Source organism: Phyllobates terribilis, unplaced genomic scaffold, assembly GCF_046119375.1.
Source record: "Phyllobates terribilis strain yellow unplaced genomic scaffold, ASM4611937v1 Scaffold_13__5_contigs__length_258822181, whole genome shotgun sequence".
Taxonomy (NCBI): Eukaryota; Metazoa; Chordata; class Amphibia; order Anura; family Dendrobatidae; genus Phyllobates; species Phyllobates terribilis.
In genome coordinates, this window is record NW_027362773.1 from 178,051,125 (window position 1) to 178,058,647 (window position 7,523).

The window sequence follows — 7,523 nt, forward strand, 5'->3', positions numbered from 1 at the left end:
TTGCAGCTGCAGTGCTCTGACCTAGAATCCAGGACTATCAGGCTGAGTTCACACGATGCGTTTCCGCGGCGTTTTTGCAGCTGCGTAAACGCATTAAAAACGCATGGTAGAAGGGCAGCAATGTTCCCCCAATTGAAATCCGCATGTGCTGTGCCCATGATGCGGATTTTTCCGCAGCGTAAACGCTGCACTCAAAAATCCGCAGCATGTCCATTAATTTTGCAGAAACGCTGCGTTTTCGCCGCCATTGACTTGCATTAGAACGCGCCAATTCCGCAAGACTGCATCTGTACTTGCGTAATTGGCGCGTTCTAATGTGCGGATGGTACCTGGGTGTGGAGGAGAGGAGAGTCTCATCCACACCCAGGTACCATTAAAAAATCTGTAAAAAAAAAAAAGAATAAAATAAAAAATAAATGTATACTTACCTTCTGTCGGCCTGCGCACAGCTCCTGCTTGGTTCCCGGCACTTTGCAGTGAGTTGAAGGACCTGAGCTGATGTCAGAGTCATGTGACGGGTCACTTGACGCTGACGTCGGCAGGTCTTTCAATTCAAAGTTGCCGGCGAGGGAGAACGGAGTGAGCAGGACAGCACGGGCCATCGGAGGGTAAAGTACACATTTATTTTTAATTTTTACCACTCTCTCGGGTCACACTATATAAATCCATGCCGGTTGCATGGATTTATATAGTGTGACCTAGTTGTCAAGCACTTTCCAGGTGATGCTAAAATCGCCTGGAAAGCGCTTGTCAATCCACATGCGGAAACGCATGTGAATCTGCATGTATTCCGCAGGAAAAACGCATGCAAAATCTGCATGCGTTTTTTCTGCCAGGGAGATGCAGAAATGATGCAGAAATTTTCTGCTTCATTTCTGCATCGTGTGCACATACCTTCAGACAGCGCCTTTCTGATCGACACTATCCCAATTGGTGCCTAAACAGAGCACAACAGATTGCAAATACTAGGAATAGGACGGACTTAACCCCTTCGCGACCATGGGATTTTCCCTTTTTGCATTTTCGTTATTTGCTCCCCTTGTTCCCAGAGCCATAGCGTTTTTTTTTTTGGTCAATATGGCCGTGTGAGGGCTTATTTTTTGCGGGACAAATTTTACTTTCCAATGCCATTACTAGTTTTACCGTATCATGTACTGGAAAACGGGAAAAAAATTCCAAGTGCGGTGAAATTGCAAAAAAAGTGCAATACCACAGATGTTTTTATTTTTTTTACCACATTCACTGAATGCTAAAACTGACCTGCCATTCTTATTCTCCATGTCATTACAAGATCGTAGACACCAAACATGTATAGGTTCTTTTTTATTATTTTATTTTGAATGGGGGTGATTTAAACTTTTATATTTTTTAAATTTTTTTTTATATTTTTGAAAACCTTTTTTTTTACTTTTTGCTTGCTTCTATAGTTTCCATAGGAGACTAGAAGCAGCAACTGTCCAATCGCCTCTGCTATATACAGGGGACCAGTAGTTCCCCTGTATGCAGCAGAAATGCTCCTGTACTATGAGCGCCGACCACTAGGTTGCGCTCATAGTAATCTTTACATGACAACCACTGGGGTCTGCTGCAGACCCAGGGTTGTCATGACCACCCATCGGTGACCCGCGATCACGTGACAGGGTCACCGATGGGCGGGGCTAACGCCGCGCTTCCGGCGCGGCGATGTTAAATGCCGCTGTCAGAGATTGACAGCGGCATTTAACATGTTAACAGCCGCGGGTGGATCGCGATTCCACACGCGGCTGTTGTGGGCACATGTCAGCTGTAATAAGCAGCTGACATGTGCCCGGTTCAGTGCGGGCTCGGCGCCGGAGCCCTCACTGAACCGGGGGTGATGGCCTGGGGTGTACTAATACGCCCTGGGTCGGTAAGGGGTTAATTAATAAAACTAGGATGAAATGAAATAAAAAAAACTGCTTGCCAGTTTTGGTTCTTAATCATAGTCCTTATTTTAGGTCCATTTCCCAGATAGTGCGACGCAATCTACACATTTTGCAAGATAATCCTGTCATTACAAGAATAGTGCCAAGGAAAGCAAAAACGCTAGGAAATGTATTATCACCTAGTTTGCATGTTCACCATCACAAAAAACCCACATCTCAAACATGGTTGTCATTAAAGGGTTATTTTAAGCGCGGACAAACTCAGTGCAAAACCTGCCCAGTGTCGTTCAAAACCAATCATCTTTACAGTTACGATCAGAGTTAAAAATTCAGTATAAAAAGCTTCTTATCTGCAACAGTGATCAGGTGGTTTATGCTGCACAATCTGTGACCTCAAATATGTTGGTTCCACTATCCGTAATCAGGGAGCACCTGTATGACATTGACGAGCCACAGAGAGAAACATCTGTAATATCTCACACCATCTTGTGGAATGTCATAATCGCAGTAATTGGTCTGCGTGTATACGCGATAGAACAAATACCGAAACATGTTAGAGGCGGCAGTCATACTGATGCGGTCCGCAACAAAAAAGCTTTCTGGATATTTTCTCTGAACACACATGCTCCATCAGGGCTTAATCTCAGACGAGAAATTGTTACATTATTAAAAGCATAATATTAAGCCCTGAAAGGAAAGAGAGAAAGGAGAAAAAGGAGAATTTTTTAATTTTTTTTCCAAACTCCTCCTCACTATGCTTCGCTCTATAGGCCTCAAGGAAACCGTTCTCTCCTGGTTCTCCTCCTACCTCTCTGACTGCTCCTTCACTGTATCTTTTGCCGACTCCTCTTCCTCTCCTCGTCCCCTTACTATCGGGGTTCCACAGGGCTCAGTCCTAAACCCCCTCCTCTTCTCTCTATACACTGCCCCTATTGGACAAACAATCAGCAGATTTGGGTTCCAGTATCCTCTCCATGCTGACGACACCCAATTATACACTTCTTCCCCTGACATCACCCCTACCCTAATACAAAATACCAAGGATTGTTTGTCTGCTGTCTCTAACAACATGTCCTCCCTCTATCTTAAACTGAATTTCTCCAAAACTGAACTTCTTGTGTTTCTCCCCTCTACTAACCTAACTCTACCTAACATCGAAATTACATTGAAGGGTTCAACTGACTCGCCCCCAGGGCCGTGGGGTGCTCGGCAGCCGGGCCTTATGGCTGCTTTTGGGGGAGATCACGGTGGCTGGCCCGGTCCGTGACCCAGAGCGGACAGTGCAAAAAGGGGATATTTATAGGGGATTTGTCGAGACGCCACCTGTGGTGTCTGGTGAGGATCACCAGCGCTGCAACAGTCCTCTGAGGCAGGTGTTAGGGCAGCTTGAGATGGAACTGCTCCCCATAGGTGGAGCAGGCCTCAGGGCAGTGAAAACGATGCAGGTTGCGCTGGGCGTTGTGGCGCAGGGGGAGCGATGGCGCAGCAGAAGTAACGGACAGAGACATGGGATTTGCTTCATTACCTTTACTGGTGCCGTTGTTAGGTACGGTCCAGGGTACTCCAGGTGAAGGGCGCACTTTTGGACTCTCCCCAGTGAGCGGGTATAGGGCCTCCTGATCCGTGTCAGTCTCTGTGTATGTTCCTGGCCAGCCTGCAACTGAGCCTAGACTATGTGTCCTGCTTTTACTTCACCTGTTGCTCAGAAGTAGGACCTCTGGTTGGTAACCACTTTCCCTGGACATCGGGGCCTTCGTGGTTCCTGGTCCTGTAGGTGTCTAGCTTCAGGTTTGCCAGGGACTTGTAGTCCTCCTGGGATTCCGGTTATCCCTACTGGGTGTAAAGGGTCCCTGTAGGCTCGGACCCGGTGTCCGGTTTGTATAATGGGGTGAGCTTACTAGGCTCCTCTGCCCCCTTAGCTTCACTCTCTTTTTCTCCTCGCCGTCGACCACACTCGGGACCCTCACTACTCGGCAGCTGGCGTGCTGTGTCTTCATCGCTCTCTGAGCGTCGGCACGCTCTCTCTGCTCACAGACTCACTTCTGTCTGAGCTGACAACTAACTTCTCACTGACTGAACTGAGCTGCCTGGCTCCATCCTCCCTTTATATGTCCCTAACGGGCTTCCTCTGGTGGTCTGAGGTGGTAGGGTGGAGGTGTGTGAATGTGTGAGGGCCTCTTGTGGAGAAGTCCATCCATGCACCCTTCTGGGTTCTGTGGCACCAATGCGCAGCAGGCGCCACACAACTATAACTCCCAAGCAGCATGCTCGCTTGGTCATATTTGACACTAAACTTTCCTTTATTCCCTATATCCGATCACTCACTCGCTCTTGTCACCTGCATCTTAAAAACATCTCCAGAATCCGACCTTTTCTCACCTTTGAAGCTGCTAAAACTCTTACTGTCGCTCTTCACTCTCGTCTGGACTACTGCAACTCTCTTCAGATCGGTCTCCATCTTACCAAACTTTCTTCACTTCAATCCGTCCTGAATGCGGCAGCCAGGGTCATATTTCTGCCTAGCCGCTTCACCGATGCCTCCATCTTGTGCTAGTCATTACACTGGTTACCCATTCGCTACAGGGTACAATACAAACTCATTGATCTCACCCACAAACTCTCCACAGTTCTGCACCGCCTTATATTTCCTCTCTCATCTCTGTCTATCTCCCTACACGTGCCCTCCGTTCTACAAATGACCTAAGACTAACAACCCTAACCTCACACCTCCGTTTCCAAGACTTCTCTCGTGCTGCGCCAGTTCTCTGGAATGCTCAACCCCAGACTATCCGACTGATGCCTAGCCCCCACGTCTTTACGCGCGCTTTAAAAACCCATCTCTTTAAACAAGCCTACCACTTCAACTCAGTAAACTAACTTTTCTCTGTTCCCTCCTTCTAAATATAATTCAGAATCTGCTCCCTACTATTCATCTGTCTCCACACCCTTCAAGCACACGATAACTGCACTCGATACTTGATTAATGCACTTAAACATACTGACTGATGACCGTATCATGCAGCCTTATATGAAAATCTCTATGTATTATAATTGCTAGACCTGAAATAACAAGCACTTCTCACTTATTGTGTCCCCCCATTTTCTTATAGATTGTAGCTTGCGAGCAGGGACCTCACTCCTGATGTAACTGTTTAAACTGTCTTACTTTGTATTGAATTTATTGTCTGTACATGTCCCCGCTTAATTGTAAAGTGCTGCGGAATATGTTGGCGCTATGTAAATAAAAATTATTATTATTATATTATTACACGAGGTATATAGATGACCTGCTCATCATTTGGGATGACAAATCATCCAATGTTCTGCTCTTTTTGGATTATCTGAATGATAACAACTATAATCTTCGGTTCATTCATTTTTTTTTTAATCAATAGTCAATCACATATTTAGATCTATAAGTCTCAGGCATACATGGTTCTTTAATCGAAAGTAGTACAGAAAAACAGCAGCAGGGGATACAATTCTTCATGCCTAGAGCTTTCATCCTCCACACAGCACACAAGCTATTCCAGTAGGAGAGCTAATCAGAGCAAAAAGAAACTGCAGTGCTATAAAGTCCTTTCACAATGAGTCACAATAGATTATCCTACTAATTCAAGTGTGGACGATTTATAATTGGTAAGAAAGAAAATTCCACTGACATTTTGCTGCATCCAACATCTTTCCCTCACCGGTGAGCACAGCAAACCGTGCACGGGGGAATTCTGTAACTCTTTAAGTAAGTCCTCCGCCTTAAGATTAGGCGTCAAAACAAGCATTGTCAGTTATCCCGGACTGAGGGAGAGTGACGGATTTCGTATAGTCCAAGGATCTCTGGGAATCGTCTATATCTGAATACAGGTAAGACCATTTAATTATAATCTTTATTATATTCGGTAATTTTCTTAATCCAGTATTAAAGTTATTCTAGAAATTGATTTGGGAGCTATGATTGTGAACATATGCAACTGGAGTTGTAAAACTCCTTTAAGTTGCAAAACTTCATAAATCTGATTGAAGTTTGTTAGTTCCGGAAAGAAATTTCGTAGAATGGGTACATAGCCGATGTGAGAAGGCTACTGTGGAATCAAAAACTCTGTGTGCACATTAAACTTATCTAGATGGTCAGGGTCGAGGACCCTCGGGAATTAAGGAATCCGCTGGATTAACCCAATATAAGAGCTCAATATAAGATTAATTTTTACCGATATTTTGTTTTTGTCTTCTGTAGTTTCTTGTCTGTTGATTCCTGTTAAATGTGCTGTTTTCATTTGTTTGTTTTTGAAGAATTAAAAAGCCATAAATATATATATATAAATATATGTTTTATGTTACATATGAGACTCCCTGAATGATCTCTTGAGTGAATGTATAAGGATTGAAATATAAAATTCTGTGTGTATAAGGGAGTCCAATTAGGTGTGGTCGACAGTCACTTCTGGACTGGAGACAACTCATAGATTATTGTAACGTTTAAAACACCTAGGTACATGCCATCTGATCCCTAAATAGAGAATATTTGCTGTTGTATTGTTATGTGTTTTTCTTTTAATAACATTGAGTGACTGAATCCTCCTAGTTTAAAAAGTGGACGCAAAGTCAGATTTGCGGCGGTCGAATGAGGCCTTATCACGATCATGAGGAGTTAGTAGAGTCCGCGCCGGAGGTGCTCTGAATACCTGATTTTAAGAATGGGAACTTTTCTGGAAATAAAGAGGCGATGTCAATAGACTTTATCTCAGCACTTCAGGTCTAGGAGTACGAGGGAACTTTTATCTCTTGTCTTATATGCTTTTCTTGTCTATTATACATTGTTGACAATATATGTCTGTGTCTGTGTATGTCCAATCCCTGACTGTGTATGTTGTTGTACATTGTGTTTGTACTGTTACTCTAGTCAAAAGTCCTTGTGAACATATATATCTATTCCTTATCAGCGACCACATTTGCCATCTGCAGCCCGTCCCTTGGGGACCTGTCTTGTTTATTACACTGTGTTGTCATATCTGTCCCCCACAAATCTTTATTGGACGAAGGTGGCAAGATATAGAGTTTCAAGCTGGTAAATATATAGGACATAGTGTAATCAGTGAGGATTATTTAGATCCTGGGTATTAGTAACAGTAATTGAATTTTTGTTACTGGTTTCTTATCTTCTTGATGACATATGAATTCCGCTGATATTTGTCAGACTTCTTACAAGTGGGTAGACATCCATTGTGCTCAAGGATTTGCATTGTGTGTAGTTCTTATCTTCTTTTTTGCCTTCTTCTTGTGTATAAGAATGTCACATAACATCCTTACGGGACGTAGACCCACAGCTATATTTTAATGTCTTGTCCACATTATAAGGCGGGATTGTTATTGTGCATTACATCTGACGGCTGGATACAATTGTACCCAGAGGGGACTACTGAAGCCGAACAAACAGTCTTGAATTTGGGATATAAGCTGTAAACATGGGGAATGTTCCAGGCAAACGTGTGGAACGTGGTTGTCTTTGGTGTTATGATAAGAAGGAACCACTAGATGGGGATAGTAAGTATATGCATAAAATAGACCCTGAATGTGGGAAGTACCTTGATTAATGGCAGAGAAAGTTTGGATTTGATGGTAAAC